Source organism: Suncus etruscus, chromosome 3 (assembly GCF_024139225.1).
Source record: "Suncus etruscus isolate mSunEtr1 chromosome 3, mSunEtr1.pri.cur, whole genome shotgun sequence".
In the NCBI taxonomy this organism is placed as follows: domain Eukaryota; kingdom Metazoa; phylum Chordata; class Mammalia; order Eulipotyphla; family Soricidae; genus Suncus; species Suncus etruscus.
In genome coordinates, this window is record NC_064850.1 from 129964465 (window position 1) to 129990799 (window position 26335).

The following is a 26335-nucleotide window of genomic DNA, read 5'->3' on the forward strand; positions in this document are numbered from 1 at the left end:
GGGTGTTTTCTCAGCTCCCTAGACTTCTGTGGTTATTTACTTTTCTTGTCTAATGATATCTTCTTTATTTTCCTAAATTTGGCTCTTTCATTTGTCATAGTTGGAATTTTAACTTCGATTTCACTTATTTTTTCCATTGTATGACTGAGTCTTGATTAACTTTCCATAGAAGTTTTCTTATTTTACTATTTTTCATAGCTAGCATCTGTATGGAATTTTTTTGGAAATTTCATTCTTTTTTGTGAAGACTACTTTTGCTTTTGTGTTTTCTTTTTTCTCTCTTACTATGTATTTTATTCTGTAAAGTAAGCATTTGTCTTATATTCAGAATTTCACTTATTATTTTAGTATGTATACATTTTTATAAACTTGGGGTTAAATTTTCTTTTACAGTTAGTCTATTGCTAGATTTATCTTTCTGTGACTTTTGGGCTTTACTTGACTGTAATCAGAGCACCATATTCAGTGCTGGGAACTGAATCTGGGAGGGGGCCATGCCAGGCAAATGCCTTAATCACTATACAATCTCTTCGGTTCCTATGGTATTTTCTTGGTGTTTCCAACAGAAAACTTTGAAAGTACTTATTTTAAGTTTGCTTTCTTTTTCAGAAACTTTGGGGATGTGAATGAGGTTGATTTATCAGAATTTCCTTCAAAGCCTGACTTGGCTGGGAAAGTCAATTTAAGTATGAAATCATTGCTCCCTCTCTTTGGTTTACACTCAAAGACACTCAGGGGTTCTCCTGGCTCTGTGATCAGAGATTACATCTGACAGACTAAGGGGACCAAATGGGATACTGGTGATCAAATCTAGATTGGCGACTTGCAAGGCAAATCTCCTACCAGGCTCCTAAAATCCCCTCATTTTGTAACCAGACCTGTTCTGAGTTCAATAGTCATGATCACATATGACCATAGGAATGACCAAAGGAAGCCTGACCATAGGAATCAGCTGCTTTTGGTGATTTACAATGAAGACTGTCTTGTCTGAATCTCTAATAATGAAGAAAATAGTTTTAGCGTTTTGCACTATGCAAGTTCTCTCTCTGCTGGTCACAATGACTTTTTTTGGAGCCCAAAGCTTTGACAGCTAACTGGAGGCATAGCTCTGATGGTACAGTAGGTGAAGATTCAGACACGCTAAGCCTGCTGAAGTTACTGGGACTTCCCTCTTATCCCAACTGCAGGCTACGATATTTCTGCTAACATTACTGAAATTTAGTATCTAGTCACTATTAGCAAATGGGTCTTTCATTCCTTAGTAGGAGAAGAATCAAGTGCCTCCAGAGTCCTGATCCCGTCTCCAACTTGGTCTGTAATTCATACCATAACAGTGTTATGTAACAGAGTTACCTAGTCCCATCTTCCTATTCCAACAACTCCATAGATTTTTCAGCACCCACTTTCAAAACTGTAGGTATCTGAAATTGATAAGATTTCTGCCATTGATAAAATTATGTGCTATATATAGTTAGTTTCTAGTTGTATTTAAGGATGTATTTCACGCTTCTGTTATGAATTCAAACTATGTGTTTCATTGTTTCTGTTCTTTTGCTGTCATTTAATATGCTTCTCTCTACAAACATTTACTATAAATTATAAATCTGTTCACATAAAATAAAGTTATTCATAAATATAATTTTGCATTAGTTTTATATAATTTAATGCAGATATTAAATATATTAGCAGGTGGATATTTTTCATATCGCTATGCAACCTAGTATATATTTTGCACACAAACATACTTTATTTTGTCTTTTCACCTATTCCAAATGTTAAATAACTATAGGAGGCTAACCTATAGAAGAGAGACCTATGAGTGTCAGTCATTAGATAGTTCTATTTAGCAAAAATATTCTATACATGGTGTTATGTATATTCTGTATTCCATAAATATACAGTAGCTTTTGGGGGATAATATTTGCAATAATTTATTACTATTCTGTAGATTGAATAACTCATTAAAAGTTTTAAAATGGTGATGATTGAGCTTTAAAATTTCTTCTTGATTTACTGAATGAAATATTTCCATAATAATGAACAGGCATCAACTACTTGGTTACTTGGAATAGTTTATATAGAGAAAACAAGATAAATGCTGTATCTCCTCCCCTTTATTAATATGCAAAATGGGTTTCTTTCTCAAATTTAATAGTATGATTAATAATTCATACATATCAAAGTATTTAATTTATTTTAATTCACTGCAATCATTAAAATCAATTATTTATTTCCTGCAAAAAACTTATAATCAGTTATTTTTTTTCAAGGAGCCCTTGATTACTTTCAATAGAAATGGCAGGTGGAGATCATGACCCGAATGTGTGGGGATGAAAATTCTTCCTAAGACTTATTGAGGAAAGAAACTGAGGAATATTTGGTTTAATAAGTCACAACTTTATAAATTATTTATACCTCAAGTTTTTGTTCCCTTTTTTGGAAAGTTGTACCGGAGATCAAACCTAAATTTAATACATTCTAGTCATTAGCTTTATCAATGAGCACCGGATATTATTAGTACTTTTTTACTATGTTGTTTTACCGTGTCAATTATTCAGTTTGGTAATAACCCAATATTTACCTACTTTATTGACAACACACATTATTATCATAGAAAGACAAATAATATCACCAACAAATAAAAGGTGAAGCTCTATAGTTGTTTTTATTTCTATTATAACATTACACTTAGGGTAGTCAAGTCAGTTTTAGAATCCTTGCAGTGTTTATATGCCACCTACTGGTTAAGCAGGCTCAGTTGTCTGCATTTCCTTTAGATCTTTAGAAATTGCTTTAGAATTTATAAAATTATATTTGATATAAAGACAAACCTACAAACAAATTCCCATTTCTGTTCCTTTTTCTCTATTTTAGGTAACAATTTTACTTTTATATGCTGATTTATTTTTTGATGTTCTAATATATCATACAAAATTAATAAACATCACATTTTTATCATCCCTTCCATTAAATGATAACATGGTTTGCAAACTTATCCACATAAAATAATTACACACATAAATTGTTTTTAATAATAATTTCTTTATTTAAGCACACTGGTTAAAAACATGTTAGTTATTGAATTTCAGCCATAAAATGTACATCATCCTTCACCAGTGAAACTTTACTGTCACAATTGTCCCCCCCCTATTCTACTTCCCCTCAACCCCTGCCTGTCTTTAAGAAAGGCATTGCATTTCTCTCTCTACCATTGTCATGGTGGTTGTTAGTGTAGTTATTTCTCTAATTTCACTTACCATTCTTTGTGATAAACTTGTTATCATGGACTGGTCTTCTAGCCCTTATCTCTATTTCTCTCGGTTTTCTTATTATACTCTTTTATTCTTCTTAAATTCCACATATGAGTGAATGAGACTATTCTTTATTTATCGCTCTCCCTCTGACTTATTTCATTCAACATAATGGTCTCCAAATTCATCCATGTATAAGCAAATTTCGTGACTTCATTTTGTTCTAACAGCTACACAGTATTCCATTGTATAGATGATATACCAGAGTTTCTTGAGCCACTCATCTGTAGTTTGGGCACATGGGTCATTTCCAGATTTTGTCTATTATAGATACTGCTGCTATAAACATATGTGTGCAGAGGCCATTATTGTATTGTTTTTGTGGTCTAGGGATATACCTAGTGGTATTGCTGGATCATATGGGAGCTCAATGTCCAGTTTGTTAAGGAATATTCATATTGTTTTCCAAAAGGCTACACTAGAGAGCATTATTCTCACCAGCAGTGAATGAAAGTTTCTTTCTCTCCACATCTAAGCAAACAGTGGTTATTCTTGTTTGTGACATGTATCAGTGTCTGTGGCAAGAGATGATATTTCATTGTTGTTTTTATTTGCATATCCCAGATAATTAGTGATGTGGAACATTTTTCTCATATGCTTTTAGGCTATCTATAATTCTTCTGTGAGGAAATGTATGTTTATTTCTTCTCCCCAATTTTTGATGGGGTTAGATGATTTCTTTTTGTTAAGTTCTGTCAGTACTATGGATATCTTAGATATTATCCCCTTATCTGATGAGTGTTGTAGGAAGTTTCTCTCATTCTGAGGGTGACTTTTAAACTCTAGTCACTGATTCTTCTTTTTTTATTTATAAAAAATTTTATTTAAGCACCATGATAACAAGCATGATTGTAGTTGGGTTTCAGTTATAAACAGAACATCCCCTTTCATCAGTGCAAAATTACAATACTGTTTCCTTTGATTTGAAGAAGCACTACACTCACCAGTTTCTCAGTTTAATGTAATCCCATTTGTTAATCTCTGCTTTCACAGTGGTGTTTCCTCCTTGAAGATGTCTTTAGTTTCAATGTCATGGAGTGTTTTGCTTATGTTTTCTTCTATATATCTTATAATTTTTGAGTCTGATATAAAGGTCTTTAATTCATTGACTTGATTTTTGTGCATGGTGATAAATGGAAGTTCGAGTTTCCTCCTTTGCATTTATTTGAGTGACCAGTTGTCCCAACACCACTTGTTGAAGAGGCTTTCTTTGCCCAATTTTGTGTTTCTTGCCCCTTTATCAAATATTAATTGATTGCATCTCAGAGGGTCATTTTGAATATTCATGTCTATCCATTAGTCTGAGGGTCTGTCTTTATTTCAGTACCATGCTGTTTTAATGATATTGCTTTGTAATACAATTTATTTTTTTGTCCCCCAATTCACAATACAGACCAGGCAAAGGGCCTGGGTTGAGGTGTATATGGGGTGCATTTACTGTACCTCCTCTTTCTATACAGTCAGTGTAAAGAACACAAGCCTGTGTGTAATACAATTTAAAGTTGGGGAATATGATGCTTCCTATCTTCTTTATCCTTAGGGCTGCTTTAGCTATTCTTGGCCATTTATTGTTCCAGATGAATTTTAGGAATGATTAATGCACTTCTTCAAAGAATGCCATGAGTGTTCTTAGAGGGATTTCATTAAAACTGTACAATGTTTTGGGGGAATATTGCCATTTTACTGATGTTAATCTTCCCAATTCATGAGCATGGAATATGTCTCCATTTCCTTGTGTCCTCCTTTATTTCTTGAAGAATGTTGTATAGTTTTCTTTGTATAGTTTGTTCACCTCTTCACTTAAGTTGACTCCAAATTATTTGATTTTCTGTTTGGGATTGTTTTTTAATGTCTATTTCTTTTCTATTATTATTTGTGTATAAGGCTATTAATTTTTGTGCATGAATTTTGGAGCTTGCAAATTTTGCTATATGAATTTTTTGTTTCTAGGAGATTTTTGGTAGAGTCCCTAGATTTTTTTTTAAGAAGAGATTCATGTCATCTGCTAGCAGTGAGAGCTTGACTTCTTCCTTTCCTATCTGGATACCCATGATATCTTTTTTCTTGCCCATTTGCTATGGCAAGTACTTCAAGTAGTCTTTTGAATAGGAGTGAGGAGAGGGTGCAATCTTGCCTTGTCCCAGATCTTTAAACATAAATTAGTAATATTGAAGTTTTCTTGTAAAAATAAGTGCATTTTATATTTTGATAAGCTTTTAATTTATCAAACATGCTGGACATGTCAAAATATCTTTTTTTTACCTTGAGTAAAATTTTTCAAAAGTTTATTTGACTAAGAAGCAATTGTACTAAGGTTTAACCAAGTCTGATTTGCTTCTCTAGGATAATGGGAAAAACTTAAATAGAAGCAATGATTGCTCTAACTTAAAGTTTCTTTGGCCACCTAACAGCTCATTTATAAGCTTAGATTTTGCAAAAGATCATGTGACCCTATAATCACCTCAGTCTAAAATTTGTGAAACTAAATTTTATCACATATATATTATATATAATAGAAAGGAGAAAATAAAATAAAAAGAAAGGAGAAAATATTTCCTCTTTTTCACTAATCTAGCATTAAAACTTACAAATTAATCAAGAAAAATTACTTGTTTTAAATATGGAAGTTCCATTGAATTTGGAATCTGTGTCATGAATAGTGTGTCAAAATGGGCCTGAATTCCTTGAGCTACTAAGGATGTTTCACCATCTCATAGCAGAAAAAGTAGAAGCTTTTTACATAAGAGAGTCTCATTTCCTGCTTTCAGAAACCAGAGGGACTTAATACATTAGCAAATTCTTAAGTAGTTTTAAATAAAATTAATTGGCACCCTGAATCTAGCAATAGCTGCTCTAGAGTCACAAAACTTCCTGAATCTTTATTTATATTCTTGTTCTTTCACTGTATGGTTCATACTAGTTCTGGTCACCAAGTTTTGATGATATGTATGAAGAAAGTATGACATGAAATTTAGAAATGTTTGTTAAAATTTGGCATTAGCATAAAACAGAAGATGTATTTTACAAAAGTACCAGCCTAGCTCTTTTCCAATGAATACTTTGTAAAATATAAAACTAAGATGTTTGTACTTGATGTAAAATTCTCTAATATATATATATACACTAAAATATTTCTGTAAGAAGTGAGGCAGATTGATATATAAGGCACCAAAATTTACTCCTGCTTAATACTCATTTTAGAAAATTGGTGATATCTAAATTGAATAAAAACTTCTCCATTGTACACAGGATACAGATTGATTCAGGCAGTGAATGGGGAAATGTTTACAATGAAGAAAAATGAATAAAAGAATAAAGGAAGGCAGAGCGAATAGAGTATGAATATGAAGAAAATTATGAAGAGAAAGAAAGGGAACAGATGCTAAAAGCAGACAGCGCTATTTCATACAGTACCTTCATCTGTGCACAAATATTTCATGTGGTTATATAAATAAATAGTTGGTAAGGATGTCAGGAATGGTAGTATTATGAAGGAACATCATCAAATATTTGTAAATAAGGACATGAAAGGAGGCAAAGTGATGGTAAATGGACTTAAGAGCTGCATCAAAGATGTACTGTCTCCAGAAACACTAATAGGAAGTCATATAATAATCAAATAAAATATAGCATTCATATGTAAGCAAAGCTATTATTGTTTTTATTTCAGAGGGATAGATAGCTTTATGTTTCCTGTTTTGATCATGATTAAAGTATACTAGTATTTGAAATTTAATTCTCTCCAAATTATTATGTTCTTTACAAAATCATTGAAAAATAACTAACATATATTTGTAATAAAATTAAATTATATAACACAATAGTATCAGTTAACATCTATCTTTTTCTATAGAAAGAATATAAATAAATTTAACTTTTTCCTGTGAGAAATCTTAGAATTTATTTTCTTAACTTTCATATGATACAGCTATATTGATTTTATTCATAATATTGTACAATGAATATTCTAAGTAAATATATGTATTTACTTATAATTTGATTCTGTTTATCCAATATTTTTCCTACCACTTTATAAAAATATTGACAAATATTTTAATATTTAATAATTTATACAATATATTATATTATTATATAATAATTTATATTATAATGTATTAATAATTTATAAAAATGATATTTTATAAAACACAATACAAAAATGCCCTCTGCTCACCTATATTCTTTACAGCACTATTTACAATATCCAAAATCTGGAAACAACCCAGATACACAACAACTAATGAGTGGCTAAAGACACTGTGGTACATATGCACACATGATGGAATACTATGCAGGCATCAGGAAATATGAAGTTATGAAATTTTCCTCTACATGGATGGACATGGAATCTATTATGTTGAGTAAAATAAGTCAGAGGGAGAAAGATAAATACAGAATAGTCTCACTTATCTGTAGGATTAAAGAAAAATACAAGACAGTATGATAATACACAGAAACAATAGAGATGAGGGCTGGAAGGACCGGCCAACAATATGAAGCTCACCACAATGAGTGGTGAGTGCAGGTAGAGAAATAACAACACTAACACCTCTCATGACAATGCTAGTGAATGAGAGAAATAGAATGCCTGTCTCAAGGACAGGCAACAAGTGGGAGAGGAGGGAGATGGGGTTGGTGTCAGGAAAGTAGCACTGGTGACGGAGCTATACGTTTCGTGACTGAAACCCAACTTCACACATGTTTGTAATCATGGTACTTAAATAAGTATATTACTAAAATTTTTTTCTAGAATATTATTAAAAATCAAGGAATTCCTTCCTCAATAGTTCATTTTTATGCTTGCTAGTTCTTGAAATACATGTCAAAATTTACTAACCCTTTTCTTAGTTACTGTTAGTGTGCTATTTTTGTCCCTAAAGAGTACATGGATTAACTTACAAAATTACTGATCCATTGTGTCAAAAAAACAAGGTCATTAAAAAGATGGTCTTATGTGACTAAGTTTTCAGCTTCCATTGCTATAATTATACAAAATGACTAAGAAAACAATATTTTAATGTCATGTATAGCTTAATATTGACCTTAGAAAAATAGAAGATTATATTTAATCTGTTGACTTTTTCTCTTAGGTATTTCTATATTACAGTTCTAGAAATGTGTCAGGAACTTATTTATTAGGATTTTTGGGACCATAATTATTTACAGGTGTGTATACTTGCTATAATAAATAAAAAGGCTTAATTGTTAAAGTTATGTGGCTTGAAATATTATATATATGTATATATATTTAGTCCTTATTTTTTTAAATGAAAGTCTATGGTTCATGAATTTTCTATGTTGCTCTTATACTGAGACTTACTGTTATTTTTGTTTTTGTCATCCAATTGGGGATTTTCTGGAGCAAAATGCAGAACCTTCATCAATAGTCAATAGATCCCAGAGGAGATTTATCCTGTTAAAAGAAAAATGCATATATTTTAGTTTCTTGGCCACAAAGAAGTGTAAAATGAGTCCCCAATAAACAGCAAACAAAAAGACAAGGAATGGGTTTAGTTTGTCTCAAAAGAGACATTTGTGCCCTGAGAAGAGCACTTTCACTTTGTTAAATGGCCATGTATTTCTTCTAGTCAAGAAGCCCCATCACAACACCAAGATTACAAACATGTTTGTAGTTGGGTTTCAGTCATAAAAAGAACACAAACCTTCGCCAGTACAACATTCCCATCACCAATGTCCCTCATCTCCCTGCTCCCCCACTCTCTGCCTATATTCAAGGCAGGCATTCTAACTTCTCTTACTTATTTATAATGTCATGATAGTTGTAAGTATAGTTATTTCTCTAACTGCACTCACCACTCATTGTGGTCAGCTTCCCATCATGAGCCAATCTTTCCAGCTCTCACCTCTATTTTCTCTGGGCATTATTACAAAAATGTATTTATTTTTCTTAAAACCTATTGATGAGTGAGACGATTATGTGTCTATCTCTCTCCCTCTGACTAATTTCACATCATAATAAATAGTTTCCATGTTCATCCTTGTATAGGAAAATTTCATGACTTCATCTTCCCTGATGGCTGCATAATAGTCCATAATGCATATGTACCACAATTTCTTTAGCCCTTCATCTGTTGAAGGGCATCTTGGTTGTTTCCAGATTCTGGCTATTGTAAATATTGCTGCAATGAATACAGATGTTCAGAAGGCATTTATGTATTCAGTTTTTGTTACCCTAGGAGTATTATAGCTGCACCATATGGGAGCTCAATTTCCAGTTTTATGAGAAATCTCCATATTGTCTTCAATAAAACTGGACTAGATGGCATTGCCACCAGCAGTGAATGAGAATTACTTTCTATCCACACCCCCTCCAGCACTGATTGTTCTTTTTTTTTGTGATGCGTGGCAGTCTCTGTACCTCACTGTTGTTTTGATTCACATCTCCCTGATGATTAGTGACATGGAACATTTTTTATCTGCCTTTTGGCCATTTGTACTTCTTTGAGGAATTGTGTGTTCATTTCTTCTCCCCATTTTTTGATGGGTTTAGAGGATTTTTTTCATTTTAAGTTATGTCAGTACCTTGTAAATCTTAGATATTAGTCTCTTATTTGATGGGTATTGGGTAAATAGTTTCTCTCATTCTGTGCGGGGCTTTTGTATTCTAGTCACTATTTCATTTGAGGTGTAGAAACTGCTAAGCTTAATATAGTCCCATTTGTTTATCTCTGCTTCTACTTGTTTGGAAAGTTATGTTTCCTCCTTAAAGATGCCTTTAGTCTGAATGTCATGGATGTTTTATTAATGTGTTGTTCTATATACCTTATGGTTTCAGGTCTGATATCTAGGTCTTTAATCCATTTGGATTTGACCTTTGTGAGTGTTAGCTAGAGGTCTGAGTTTACTTTTTTGCAAGTGGCTGACAAGTTGTGACAGCACCACTTGCGCCAACACCACTTGCTGAAGAGGTTTTCCTTGCTCCATTTTGCTTTTATTGCCCCTTTATTAAAAATTAATTTATTGTATGTCTGGGGAACATTCTCTGAATACTCAAGTCTATTCCATTGATCTAAGGGTCTGTCTTTATTCTAATACCATGCTGTTTTAATGACTATAGTTTTGTAATAGAAGTAAAAGTTGGAGAAAGTGATGCCTCCATGACATTGAGACTAAAGGCATCTTTAAGGGGGAAACAGCACTCTCCAAACAAGTGGAAGCAGAGATAAACAGATGGGAATATATTAAGCTGAGAAGCTTCTGCAGTTCAAAGGAAATAGTGCTCAGGATACAAGAGCCACCCAAAGAATGGGAGAAACTATTCATCCAATACCCATCAAATAAGGGCCTAATATCCAAAATATACACGGTACTCACAGAACTTTACAAGGAAAAAAAAACCATCAAATCTCATCAAAAAAATCGGGAGAAAAAAATGAATAGACACTGACAAAAAAGAAATACATATGACCAGAAGGCACATGAAAAAATCCTCCACATCACTAATCATCAGAGAGATGCAAATCAGAACAACTATGAGGTACCATCTCACACCACAGAGATTGGCGCATATCACAAAGAAAGAGAACAAACAGTGCTGGCAGGAATGTGGGGAGAAAGGAACTCTTATTCACTGCTGGTGGGAATGCCGATTAGTCCAACCTTTATGGAAAGTGATATGGAGATTCCTCCCAAAACTGGAAATTGAGCTCCCATATGATCCAGCTATACTACTCCTAGGAATATACCCTAGAAACACAAAAATACAATACAAATATCCCTTCCTCACACCTATATTCATTGCTGCGCTATTTATAATAGTCAGACTCTGGAAACAACTAAGATGCTCTTCAACAGATGAATGGCTAAAGAAATGGTACTACATATACACAATGGAATATTATGCAGCCATCAGGAGAGATGAAGTAATGAAATTTTCCTATACATGGATGTACATGGAATCTATTATGCTGAGTGAAATGAGTCAGAGGGAGAGAGATAGATGCAGAATAGTCTCACTCATCTATGGGTTTTAAGAAAAATAAAAGACATTTTTGCAATAATCCTCAGAGACAAAGAGAGGAGGGCTGAAAGGTCCAGCTCACGACATGAAGCTCATCACAAAGATTGGTGAGTGCAGTTAGAGAAATTAGAGATTAAAAAAACAAGATTTACAGTAGATTTATCACAAGCCACCTTCAAGAGTCAAAGGTAATGGTGAAATACTATTTTTAAAAAACTCAATGAAATGAACATCTTACCAAGACTACTTCACCAAGCCAAACTTTCATTCAAATTAGATAACACTTTTCACAGATAAACAATAGCTCAGGGACTTTGCAGACTCAAAATCAACTTTAAAAGATTGAAAGAAAAGAAAAAAAGGAAGACTGAAGGGGGTAATTTAAAAACAAGACAAACCCACAAATACACCAAACTTCTCCAAAAATAGGGCATAAAATAAAAATTCCAACCTTCTTTCTCAATGTCATCTATGAATCTACTGAGAGTCTGGCAAAATGGATCAGAAAATTAAATTCAATATTTGCTGCCATCAAGGATTTGAATAGTGAGAAAACACACTCAAAGTTAAAGACTGGAAAACAATGCTTCAAGCAAACAATTACATTAAAATGGCCATACTAATGTTAGACAACTTAGACTTCTTGTTTAAAGAGGTTATAAGATACAGATAAGATAATTTTTTAAAAAATCAATAAATAAGTATATCTGGACAAAATTACACTCCTACCCTAGGAAAATATTTAAAACAGCTGCTAATAAACTTGAAGGAAGAAATCAATGAAACACAGAAGTAGTTGGAGACTTCCACACTACTTTGTTATCTTCTGATAGTTCAACCAGGCTAAAACTGCAATCATTTATAACAAAGGAAGAAAAGAACTATATAAATAACTTAATGGCACAATTTAAGTAATTGGAAAATGATCAATAAAAAAATCCCAAACAGGCAGATTAAAGGAAATGATAAAACAACTCAAAACATCAATGCAATTCAAGAGTTAGTTCTTTGAAAAAATAATTAAGATTGATAAAACATTAACAATATTCACAAAGAAACAGAGGAGAAAAAATCTAAATAAATCTTAATAAATCAGATGTCATAACATAAACTACAGAAATTCCAAGGGTAATCAGAGAACACTTTAAGAATCTTTATACCATAGAACAAGTGGTTGTGGAAATATGGTTAAATTCTTAGACTCCTACAATCTTCCAAGGTTGAACCAAGATGACATGGAATACCTGAACAGACCTGTAATTATCAAGGAAATTGAAATGGTAACCAAAAGGCTTTCCAAAACAAAAGCCCATATCTAGACAGATTTACTAGTGTGTTCTTTCAAACTATTACAGAGGACCTACTGCTTATTTTTTTCAAGTTCTTTGAGAAAACTGAAGAAAGGAAAACATTCCCAAATACGTTCTATGATAATAACATCACCCTAATAACAAAAGCTGACAGAAACACTGCCAAAACCAGTTACAGGCAGATATCCTTGATAAATAAGATCATCATCAAAATACTAGCAAACACAATCCAACAGCTAATCAAGAAGATCATATGCCATGACAAATTAGCATTTATTCCAGAGATGCAAGGATGTTTTAACATACACAAACAAGCCAATCAATATAATACTCCATATCAATAAAAGAAAAATATGAACATAGAAATAGGTGCAGAGAAAGCATTTTACAAGGTCTAGCACCCATTCATAATAAAAAAATTCTCAAAAGGCTAGGAATTGAAGTAATTTTTCTCAATATACTCAAAGCCATTTACAAGCCATTGCAAACATTATCAATGTGGAAAATACAAATCCTTTGTGTAAACTCTGGTACAAGACAAGATTGCCCCATCTTGCCACTTATATTCAATATAATACTGCAAGTACTTGGCATAGCTATTAGTCAACAACATCCACATAAAAAAGGAAAAAGTCAAGGTCTTAATACTTACTACTTATAGATTATAAGGTACTATATTTAGAAAATCCCAGGAATCCACCAAAAAGCTTCTAAGAATAATAAATTTATATGGTAAATTGGCAGGCTACAAAATTAACACACATAAATCCATTTTACATACAGATAATGAAAGATAAGAAATAGATATTTAAAATAAACCCATTCACATCTGTACCTAAGAGTATCACCAAGTGTGGCCCAAAAACCAAAAAAACCAAAACAAACAAACAAACAAACAAAAAAACCTCTAGAAATTGAGATTCCTTATGATCCAGAAATACTACTCCTTGGGATATACCTTTGAAGCCCCCAAATACAAGGCACGTAAACCCTCTGTATTCCTAGGTGAATCACAGAACAGTAGCCAGAATGTGGAAACAACCCAAGTGCCCAAGAATAAAATGAATGGATAAAGAAATGGTGGTACATCTAAACAATAGAATACTATATAGTTGTTAGAAAAAATGAAGTCATAAAATTTGCTTTTATGTGGATGGATATGCTGAGTGAGAGTATTATGCTGAGTGAGATCAAGTAGAGGAATAGTATAGAATAGTCACATTCATTTGTGGGATAGAAAAGAAAAGATAATATGGTAATAATATCCAGAGTCAATAGACAAGGGCCAGGAGGAATAGTCCATAATACGAAGCTTGCCACAAATAGCAGGGGAATGTAGTTAGGGCAGAAAAGGAACTACAATGCCAGTTAACCACTATCATTGATAGTCCTCTTTTTTTTTTTAACATGAAAATACTGGCAATGACAGCTTTAATTCCATACATCTATCCTTTTTCCCTCTATTTATGTAATGATTGTAATGTATACTGTATATATATTTAATCTTCCTGTTTATTTATATTTAATACTTCCTGTTTCTGACCAAGTCCCTGAAATAAAGGACACTTCTTAAACCAATAAAAAGTTAGGGTTAGCAATAAAACAATAAAACGTTCTTTTGTTACATCATTATCTCTTTAGTATTTGAGAATGGAAGCTGGTGAGGACTAGCATTTCCAGGAAAAGCTTGAAAAGCATAGGCAGTATGTCCTTTTGGAAGGTTTGAAAGAATTTGTTAGTGAGTCTATTAGGCTTGGGCTTTTGTTTTGGAGAAAACTTTGATTACCATTTGAATTTCCTCAATAGTGATGAGTCTATTCAAATATACTAGATTTCTTGGTTCAAGTTTAGAAGGTGATAAGAGTCCAAGAATTTATCCATTTCTTCCAGGTAGCTCCCTTTTAATCTCTCCTTCTCTCTCTCTCTCTCTCTCTCTCTCTCTCTCTCTCTCTCTCTCTCTCTTTCTCTCTCTCATTTATCTATAATTATCCTTTTAATTTTTACAATATCTGTAGTAATCTTCCCATTTTATTTTAAATAAGTTAATGAAGTTTCTCTCTACCTATATTTGTGAGTTTTGGTAATGATTATTTAATTTTATTTATTTTTTACAGAATAAACTCTTACTTTCATTGCTCTTTTGGATTTCCCTTTCATTGATTTCTGCTCTAAGCTTTATTATTTTCTTGCATCTTCTTATTTTTGGTTCAATTTATAAGCTATGCCATTAAATTATTTATGTAAGCCCCTTCTTCCACTCTGATGAAACTTAAAAAGTTATAAATTTTTTGTTTAGTACCACTTTAATTGTGTTCTACAAATTAGTATCTGATAATTAGTGTCTTCATTTTCCTTCCATCCTTAGCATCCTACTCTTTTAATTTTAGCCTTTTTTATAGGCCTAGGAGTTCACTCAAAGCTCAGAACTATGTGATACATTTTCTTTAAATAAAAAAATTTAAAATCCTGCTAAGTACTACCAATTTTTGTCCCACCACCCCACCTATCATGCAATTTTAGATAGCAACCACCTACTCAAAATATGGGTTTTCTAAATTCTCATTGTGATTTTTTTCTTACACATAAAATAAATACTTTAGGTTACAAATCAAAGAGTGACCCCACAGAAACATGCACCTCTTCAGTTAGAAAACTTTCACCTTCTCCAGTCTGAACTTAGGAAGTGCAAAAGCAGAGTTATAAGGAAAGTCATTCATCTATTAAAAACAAAGATGCTCAGATCACTGGTGTGCTATTTTTCTGTGTTTGCTCTCCTGAGTGGAAAAATAAAACAAAGAATACTTAAAGCACAGACTGTTGTGCTATAAAGTTGGGTCAATCAAAAAGTCAATTGAAAGTATTTTTATTAAACCAGTAAACTATTCAGTTTTTTACCCCCTAATAGCACTAGTCTTAAACAACTACTTTTATTTTACACCTAATCTATATATGGAGAATCACACATCTGCCACAGATATATTTCAAACTTAGAGAGGAAATTCTTTTGAATGTTTGTCAACTGCTAAATAAAATTTTAGTAGGAAAATATAGTGCTGCATTATATACAATGTGATGATAGAAACAATGAAAGAAATTGTGAAGGATCATCTCAACAATTCATGCTCTCTGTTGATCGTGTCAGAAAATGGGAACAAAACAAGAAGACAATTTGAAAGCAGGCAAACCATCACTAAAACACAGGGTGAAGGATTGAATTTTGTTCAAAAAATTGACATCTGTGAAGCCAATGTCAAAATGAAACTTTGGATTCCTTACAGAGAAATTGTATTTCTTTTGATATGGCTCAAAGACCTTTGGACTGGGTCAAAAGCAATTGTTTTAAATCTCCACCAAACAAACAATTTTCTGAGAATTTATCAAGACAGAACCGATTACTGAAGCCTTAAAACATAAGGGCAGAACCAGTTAACTCCCTGTTCAGCCTTTCTAGAGAATCATCAACCAATTATTTATGGTCAAGAACCATTTACAGCTCTTGGGCCAAACATTGCTCAATGGCTGAGCACATGCATTGCATGTGGAAGGCCTGGGTTTAATCCCTGAGCACAAGTGAGTGTACCCCTCAAATTAAAGCAATTGATTACACACAGTAACACTAAGAAACTATTTTTAACCATGTACATAGTATTTTTCCTTTCAATTAATAGGAGTCTTTGTCTTTGTTCCTCTAGCAGGCATATTTTACAATTTTGATTGAAGTACCTCAAATTGTAGTTCTCGGATCCTAAATACATACACTTTGGTTATTTTGTTGAATGACTCCTGAATTTTAGGTAGACAAGCTTTATTTATGACTACATAAAAGTGATCATTCTCACTGGTGAATATTTAGTGTAGGTTATAGGAAATAGAAGGAAAGAAAAAAGATCAACAGTCATTAATGTAGGGCAAACTAAATTCTATCACTGTATCATAATCCAGTTTAAGTCTAAAGAAGTAAACTATTTGGATTCTATTTCTAGAAGATTTGAACTGTAATCTATATCAAGGTATAAGCAAGCAGTATTTTTCAAAAACACTGAATGAATTCAGAACTGCATCTAATTGATAGCGAATATAACTCAGGAAAAACCCCTGCTCCTGTTTTTAGATTAGTCTTCAGGTTCAATTATAAAGATAAGAGCATTTGTTTTTAAGATGTTTTATAAATGCAACAGCAAGAAACAACAAAATTAATTATTAGACTTAATTAAAACATATGGCATTTTCCAGGGGAATGGGAGAAGGTTAGGATGACACTGTAAGGGTTAGGTGGTTAATCTAACCACCTAAGAGGTTAATCAAAAGGGAATAACTGAGAAAATAACAATGTTCAGAAACGACAACTCCTACCATGAGATGAGCATTGATTCTAAACTATGATTTCTGTTTCTTGATATTAGAAAAAGTGCCAGGACATATACCATACTTTTTGAACATGGCTATTACCCTTTGTGTAATATTTTGTGTAATAGAAATTTCCTATTTCTAAATCTTTTATTTACACATAAACTTTTGGGTCACCTAAAACAGGGCCCTGTGAAATTTCCTGTCAGAAAAAGAAGGTAAATTTACCTCTTTCTTAATCCTGGATTACAACACGTAATGTTAGCATTTATCTCAGGAGTCATTCTGGGATTTTGTTATTTCTCAAGATTTAGGAGCTGATCACTATTACTAAGATATTAATTATAGGGATGGTGGCTTGTCCCCAAAGTAAAGCTCAATTCAAAAGCACTAACAATACAAATCACAATGCCTAAAAAGAAGGGGCAGAGAGAGACAAAAGAAAAATGTCTGTCATGGAGGGAAAGCAGGTGGCAACTGTGGATATTGGTGACAGAAAATGAACACTGAGTGTTGGAATGTATTAATGTGTGTTGTATAAATATTAGAATGATATGACTGAGACTCAATTATGAAAAACTTTGTAACTTTATATATCTAATGATAATTCAATAAAAATTAATACAACAACAAAAGTACTAACAATAACCATAGAGCAGAAGTAGAGTAAACCCTGGACTACAAATGCAAACTATTTTAAGGATCTACCCTTAATTGATCATAACACTGATACTGTTCTACAGTTTAGGGCCAGGCAAATACTGTGTTAATGATGAGTCAGCAAGCTGTTTTGGGAAATGTATAGAGATTTTAAAGATTTTTTCTCAGTACTGATTGACTTCTCTTTGTCAATTTCTACATTGTATTTGACTTTATTTTTCCTTTTTGGGGTCAGACCTGGCTGTGCTCAGGGACTAATCAGGGTCTGCTTTGATCAATGCAAACACTTTACCCTATACACTATTTCTCTGTTCTGGTTTCTGCAATTTAAAGTGGCAGTGAAAAGGTGCCATGGAAAGGTTAAGAAAAAGGCATGATTTATTACATAATTCAGAATATAGAACACAGCATATTTGAAAAACCTTGTTTCTTTATGTCCTTTCAATTCTGTTTTGGAGAGAGGTAATTACTATATTCTTATTAATACACATTTTCTACCCTTTTAAAAATAAAAACAGAGCCTCCCTAGTAATGTTTGAGGGCTGTTGTACCACTTCTAACTGTTCTCAGCTGGTGGGTCTATGCTTGGACCTGGTGCAATACTAAACATCTACACTGAACAGGATGAAAAAGCATTTTACATGCAAGGCATGTATGCTATTTCCTTTCAGCTATCTTTCTGGCCTTTCTTAATTATCATTAATACCAATTATACATATAAGCAAAAAATTATATTTGTGATCAGCTTAGAATTTTGTTGTTACCAATACTAGCAGATAAGTACAATGAAGCATGCCTCGATTTATGGAGACTCAACTCACATACTTTCATGAGTTTGAGTAATAAGCCACCTTGAATCTGATTTACTTCATTTAACACTGAACTTTAAAATCATTTTTGTGGTACTTTCATGATGGCTTTGCTTATGTAGCATATGAAGGCTATACCTTATTTAAATGACACTTGATAAGCTATTTTGATTTTTATCTTCAGTAAAAATGGAAAAATATTTTCATATAAAGTGGCACATTTCTCCTTTCCTTGAAATAGTTATAAATTGAAACTAAATGGGAAAAGAATCTAGAAATAAACCTAAAGCAGCTGAGAAAATGCCATGTACATAACTATATTTTTTTCTGATAAAGAGCTATTTATTATCAATAGGCTGCCTTAGAAAAAATGGCTATATCAGATCTTATGGAATTTTAATTATCAAAAGCCTCCAAAGCAATAAATACAGGGAATCAGCTCAGTTTTCACATTAATATCCATTACTTTAGTGACTTATACAAAGTTTATTCATAAATAAACATAAAAGCCCATGGCAAATGATAAAATTAACATCTTTACTGTAGAACACTGGCCCATAATTTGGTTGTGAATTTCAATTTTTAGCAAGTTAATTACTTTCAGACTTTATATATTTACAAGAAATACAGAGCATACAATATCCAATAGTAAAATGGCTTTCACAAACTAAATGGAAATATTCTTATGCCTAAAAAAATTGCTCAAAAGCAAACAGTAAAATCTACCATGACATATCCTTATCACTTCCTGTAAAATCAGTCATCAGGTTCAAGGAATACATATTTAGTATGATTCCATTTTTCATAATATTGACATTTAACATTTAATTCCTGAATTTAGTTTCTTTCAGATTCTTGCTATTATAAATATTTCTAAAATAAACAGAGGAATGCAGGGGACTTTTCTGCATAATGTTTTTCTTTAATTCCTAGGTTATATCCCTAAGAGAGGTATTGCTAGATCTATGGGAGCTCGATATCTAGTAATTTGAGATATATCCATATTTTATACATTTTTCATAAATTTTAATGCACTTATGATGAGGCTATCTTAGATAAATTACCTTTACCAGCCATGTAAATTATATATGCTAACCATTATCTAAATATCTAATAATTCAATTGTTAGTGAATAAACAGTTACAAAGTTTTATATAAGAAACTTAAGAATGATGCCACTCTACAAGTACATTCCATATTTATTATTATTATTATTGGGTTTTTGAGCCACACCCTGTGATGCTCAGGGGTTACTGCTGACTATGCTCTCAGAAATCGCTCTTGGCTATGGGATGCCTGGGATCGAACTGATGTCCATACTAGGTCAGCGCATGCAAGGCAAACACCCTATTGCTGCGCCACAGCTCTGGCCCTATAAATTTCATATTTTAAACTTGAACTTTGAAGATAGTGAGTGGTCAATTAGGAGAACAACATGAGCTCCTCAAAATCTATCTATTTCTTTCCTCCAAATTTTAGAGTGTATTTTTTTCTACACAGCAATGTTAATTTTGTAGGACTTTGTAACTCATTCTCCTTGCTTGGCATATTCCTTTAGAATTTTTGGAACTTGTTTGGCATATATTATTTTTATGTATTCAGAGTTTTTTTTTGTTTTGTTTTGGAGGGAGGATCTTGATCTTAATTGCTGGTTCTTCAAATCAGATCTGATCTAGTGATCTGCTTATTTTGAAAAAAATTAGTAGTTAAAACTATTTCTATTATTTTTATTTTCAGGAGATATGTTTTATGGCTACACATGTGTCATTCTATCTTGGAGAATCTTCAATGAGCATTGGAGAATGTGTATCCTGTTTTCTGGGGATAAAGAGTCATATATATACATTATATGATATATATATAAGATATATATGATATATAAGATATATATGTATATGTACATATATAATATACCACTTTCTTCCATTTCTTCCTTTAAAACCAATATATACCTATTAAGTTTTAGCCTGGTTGACCTATCAATGGGTTACAGGTTAGTGTTTAAGTCTTCCACTATTATAGTGCTGTTATTGATGTCTTTCTTCAAATATATCAGCAGTTGTTTTTAAGTATTTTGCTGGCCCCCAAAGGGGGCATATATGTTTAGGAGTATTATTTCTTCCTTATGTACTTGATTATTAAGAAATGCCATCTCTGTTTCCATTATAAGCCTAAAGTCTGTGTCATTTGATATTAGTCTGGCAACCTCAGCCTTTTTAAGGGAATTATTTGCCTAGAATTTTCTTCTAGCCTTTGACTTTGAGTTTATATTTACTCTGACTATTCAGGTGTTTCTTGCAGGCAGTTAAATGTTGGATTAAATTTTCTTATCAGTTTTGCCACTCTGTGTCTCTTAACTGATATATTTAGTCCTTTGACATTGAGAGACATGATTATCATGGGATTTAGTGTCATTTTTTGGGTAGGGATTTGGTGTGTTTTAAAGAGTGTGCCTTGCCTTAAAATAGACCCTTCAGTTAATTTTTTAAGATTGGTTTTGAATCTGTAAAGTTTCTGAGCTGTTGTTTATTCTTCTTTCAAAGCTGAAAGAAAATTTGGCTATGTGAAAGTATCAAAGCAAAGCATTTGTTTTGTTAAGTTTTTCACTATTCTCCATCACTGCTTTCAGGCCTAGAGGGTTGCTTGTGATAAATATGATGTAAATATGTGTTCTCATTCACATGTAAAATCACTTTACTTTTGCCTCTCATCTTTTCTGAATTGATTAGCACAAGTACCATTAATTACAACAACCTTACAAAATCCTCAGGTGATTTGTGTTAAGTTCTGGCTAGTGAAAGTGGTTGAGAAGCAGCAGAAGGAAAGCTTGGCTGACTCAGTAAAATCCAAAAAGCTGCTGCACAACCCTTGGCCCAATGAATTTTTCCTCTAACTGTCTGTTGTCTTATGCAAAATTGCAAGCCGATATCCCACAGAAATACCTACTCAGAATGGCACCTGAACAGGGACATGAAAACTTCAAAATGACAGCTATTAAGAGAAACACCCCAGGAAGTCTTTGCACAGTATTGGGGATGCGGAGAGTGTGGCGTTTGATAGGACAGAAATGTCCAGAAGCTTCAAACATAACCAGGTCAGGGGAATGCCAGTGGAAGGCATCTGCTATGTTCCCAATCAATGTAGTTTCTACCAATTCAACCTTTTGTCTTGCGTAGCTGAGGCTCCTCAGTTGGGACAAAAACAGGCAGTAAAGAGAAAGAAGCTGAAGAGTCATAACAGTGTCTCAGATGCCCATGCCCACTAACGTGTGCCGAAAGCACTTTGTGAGAGGCCTCAACCAGCTGCAGCCAATTGAGGGCACGATCATCTTTGTATGGGTTGATGTGTGTATGTCTGTCCATGTTGTAAGCAAAAACTTTGTCTCTTTAACATCTTTCTTTTGGGCTTTAGAACATTCTCCTCCTATATCTTTTCAGATTCGTGCTACAAGAAAATAGAGTCACTGCTTGCAACTAAGTTGACCACATGAAGGAACTTCTTAGAGTTCTTCAAGTGGATCTTTGACTGTTGATTCCGATCAGTAGTGCAGAATAACATCATCACCCTGACTGCTCTTCATAGGCAGATTACTTAGCTGATCACTATCTGATATTTCTCCCGTCATGAGTCTTTTTAACAAATAGAGGGAAATTTGTTGTCATACACATGTAAAATCATTTTACTTTTTCCTCTCAGATTTTCTCAGTTGATTAGTACAAGTACCCATAATTATGGCAACCTTGACCGTCAGGTGATTTGTGTTGAGCTCAATAAAAGTGGTGAAAGTAGTAGAAAAGCAGCAAAAGGGAAGCTTGGTTGTCTCAGTAAGATCCAAGAAGCTGCCTGACAACCCCTGGACAACATGAATTATTCCTCTGATTGTTTTCTTATGCAAAATTGCAAGCTGACATCCTGCTGAATTACTTCCACAATTAAAGATGCTTTTTGTAGGTAATTTCCCTTTTTGATCTCGCTGCTTTCAGTACTCTATCTCTGGTTTTCATTATTGTGAGTAGGATGTAACTTGGGTGCTTTTCTGTCTTTTAGCTGGTACTCTTTAGACATCCAGTACATGGCTGCATGCACTCTTTAGCTGTAGGAACTTCACAGCAACGATGTCTCTGACTATTGATTCTTCATGGAAGTTTTCTTTGCATGTCTCTGGAACTCCAATTATTCTTATGCTATTTCTATTGAATTTATCCCAGAGGTCTATTGTCATCTGTTTGCTTGTTCTTAGGATTTTTTCCATCTTCCTGTCATTTATTTTGAGGATCCTTTTCAATCTCCTCAGTTGTAATGGTGGTATTATGCAACTCATCTCTATCCCACTAACTCAGTTCTTCTCAGTGTCTGTTACTCTGCTATTGATGTCTTCAGTGGTTTTTTTCATTTCATTTATTGGATTTTTTAATCCTTTTATTTCTGTTTGACGTTTTCTTATTTATACTATCAAATCCTCTTGAGTCTTCTTTATGGTTCATTTAGCTTGTTCCATGGTTTCTTCGAGTTCTTTGAGCATTCTCCACATTTCCTCTTTAAAATACTATTGAAGATTCTATATTGGTGGCTGGTATTTGCCAGGTCTTCAGACCTACCAGCTTTATTCTCGTATCGTGGTGGTGTTATGAATTGTTTTCACATTGTGACCTTCACATTGTGGTGTTTCTGTGTTTTGTGCTTGGGGTTTATTGACTAGAAGAAATGTGTGGACTCAAAGAGTCTAGCTGTGCCACCTGGGTTCCTCCAATTGTAGGTAGGGCTGTGCTGGTGAGTCTTTAAATCTTTAGGTTTTTTTTCTTTACCATTAAAGTGGAATAACTTTCAGATTTATCTGCTCTCATCTTCTAATATCCACATATATACTCTACTCAATTTTATTTAATGTCCCACATATTTACTCAGTATTATTTATTGTATTTTTCCTTCTACTAGGATGTAAAATCTGTGAAAATGATTTTCTTTATTGTTTACATGACAGTGTTCTACTTCCAGATCTCTGCTTGGTAAATCGGTGCACAGGTAATTTTTGCCAATTAAATCATGGATTTGGAAGTTGAATTATTCATAGAAATATAATTCACAAAAACTTCATGTGCTATGTTGTTTACTAATGCTAATCTCTGGAGTATTTTATGTTCATTTTGGTATAGGTTAAAAGTTTATTTATTTCTTTTTTATTATTTTGCTTTGGAGGGGACCACACCTGGTGATGCTCAGGGGTTACTCCTGGCTCTGAGCTCAGAAATTGCTCCTGGCTTGGGGGACCATTTGGGAGACAAGGGGATTGAACCACGGTCCATCCTTGCCAGGTGCAAGGAAAAAGTCCTACCACTTGTGCCACCACTCTGGCCCCTAAAAACTTTATTTTTTAATTTATCCCCTTTTACTAAAAAAAGTAAAGCTTGGTTTAGCTAGTCAAATTACATCATAAAGTCAATTATTTTATGTAATTCGATAAAAATGTTATATTTGCAAATATATTTACACAAAACGACTGAAAGCTCTATTGTGCCAATAATAAAATAAAAATAAAAGGATAAACCTCAAAAAAACCCCACAATTTTAAATGTATCCAAGGGTTGTGCAAACCAATGTTTGTTATGTCTGGCCTAAAGTGCTTGTTTAGGAGGGAATTGATGTAGCCACTTTAAAGCTAGATGACAAGAAATCAACAGTAGTTTGTCAAATACCAGTAACTACTTAAAAAATGCCTAGGGGTTTCCAAGCAGTTTAAAGAAAAATGTCCAGGAACGCACATAAAAGAGATCTAATACAGTGAATTTCAAAAGAGTGTGAGTCTTTGAAGATCTTTCTGAAAATAGTAAAAAGTATAATGAACGTTAATGTGTTCTTTACAATTTTGTTGGAGGGAAGAGTTAGAGCCATACTTTGCAGTATTCAAGGGCTATTTCTGGCTTTATGATCAAGGATTACTTCTTTTAGTACTCAGGAATATAAGTGGTTCCAGGGATCAAACTGAGATCTCCCACATGATAAGGCTTAGCCTCCATACTATTTCCTTGGCCTTGTTCTTTGCAGTGTTATGAGGGATAAAATTTAATGAAATGGAAATAAATAAACCACTACCTAAAACCGTGCTTCTAATAAAATGATTATTATAACAACTACAGAACAACTTACAAAATCATCAGAAATAATATTATGTTCACTTCATATGTGAAACCACATGTAGTGACTATACTCATGTAAAAATTGCGTAAGGGAAAATCTGATTGATACTGAGTAATAGGCAAAAGAATTTTATTTCTATATTTTACAATTTTATAATAATATAAATTATAGGTGATACCACTTTGGAAGCAATTTTAACATTTTCAAACTGACATATAAAGAAATTTTCAAACTCTGCAGTAATTTCTGAGATAATAATAGCTATATTACTCTCACACAAAAAACTTTCTTTTGGCCAAATACTTGTTTTGTTTGTTTTCTACTAGAGATTCATAAGGTTACTTTTATTTTATTCTGTCTTTATTTGAACACCCTGAATACAATCATGATCGTAGTTGGGTTTCAGTCATAAACAGAACACCCCCCTCCCTCAGTGCAACATTCCCACCATCCATGCCCCCTTCCTGTATTTGAGAGAGGCATTCTACTTCTCTCACTCATTAAGATTGTCATGATAGTTGTTAGTATAGTTATTTACCTAACTGCACTCACCATTCTTTATCATGAGCTTTATATTGTGAGGTCGTCCTTCCAGCCTTCATCTCTATTTTCTCTGGGCATTATTAAAATAATGTCCTTAATTTTTTTAAAACCCATAGATGAGAAACTATTCTGTGTCCATTTCTCTCCCAATAATGTCACTTTTTTTTTTGGGGGCCACACCCGGCGGCGCTCAGGGGTTATTCCTGGCTATCTGCTCAGAAATAGCTCCTGGCAGGCACGGGAGACCATATGGGACACCAGGATTGGAACCAACCACCTTTGGTCCTGGATTGGCTGCTTGCAAGGCAAACGCCGCTGTGCTATCTCTCTGGGCCCCAATGATGTTACTTTTAAAGGCCAAAGAATGCTAGTAGAAAAAGAATGATTCAATTACACTCTATTTTTCTTTAAAATACTTTGGTCAAGATCTATTTTTAATCTATTACATCTAAAAAGAGCACTGTTTTTACTTCAAGACTGAAGAATTTGGTACAGATTGCTTTATCTTTGATAGCAATCTAAGAGTTGTCTTAGATTTAATTGGTAGCATTAGAAAGCAAAGAAATTTCCCTCTGAAAAATGGAACATCCAACTAGAAGCCTAACCATAGAGAACTTTTAGAGTAGCGCTGAGTCAAATATAGATGCAGATAATCATGTAATAGCATAGGGAGATGAACCATGAAAAACCAATGTCTTAGGGATTATAGAAAGTAATTAAGGACTAGTAGGAAGATTCCTGAGTCCACACACTCTTCACCACTGCTAGAATGTTCTGTATTTCTCAGAGGTTATAAGTCTTGTAAAATTGTTTTAATTACAAAATATAATAAGAATGAGAGTGTCATATAGAATGAGAAATTGTATACCCTAAAAAGATGCCGTAGGGAATTTCAGAATAAAAGTTTTTGACTGTAGTTATCTTTGAAGCTATAGTAGGTAGGATGTGTTGTGGTGCTGAATACATACACAGAATTAATGACAGAAAAAAGTCAATGAGTCAGAAAAGGAACATTTTTGTGTTCTGTAACAAAACAACCTAAACAGTTTCTATCATGAACAAAGGACTCACTATCAGTTTCTGGATGTATTTTACATCAAAGACAAAAAAGTACATAGAATTAAATAATCTGTTTTGTTTTAAAAAAATTTTTGTATGTATGGTTTGGTGAAATGAAACCCCCCCCACCGCACAGTATGAAACATGTACTCACCCACTGAAATATACCTCCATTTTCTA

General features: G+C 33.2%; 1 protein-coding gene and 1 non-coding gene across 3 annotated transcripts in view; both read right to left on the reverse strand.

Moving 5' to 3' along the window:
* Window positions 1-26335, reverse strand: part of DLGAP1 (DLG associated protein 1) — an 882390-nt gene that overhangs the window by 481349 nt on the left and 374706 nt on the right. For both annotated transcript variants that reach the window (XM_049770001.1, XM_049770002.1), the window contains exon 3: window positions 8632-8724. The gene's annotated coding sequence lies outside the window, so the exon portion shown is untranslated. The remainder of the gene's footprint in view (window positions 1-8631; window positions 8725-26335) is intronic.
* Window positions 4680-4815, reverse strand: LOC126005239 (small nucleolar RNA SNORA51). The gene has a single exon (XR_007494408.1). It is a non-coding gene; the product is annotated as a small nucleolar RNA SNORA51 (small nucleolar RNA).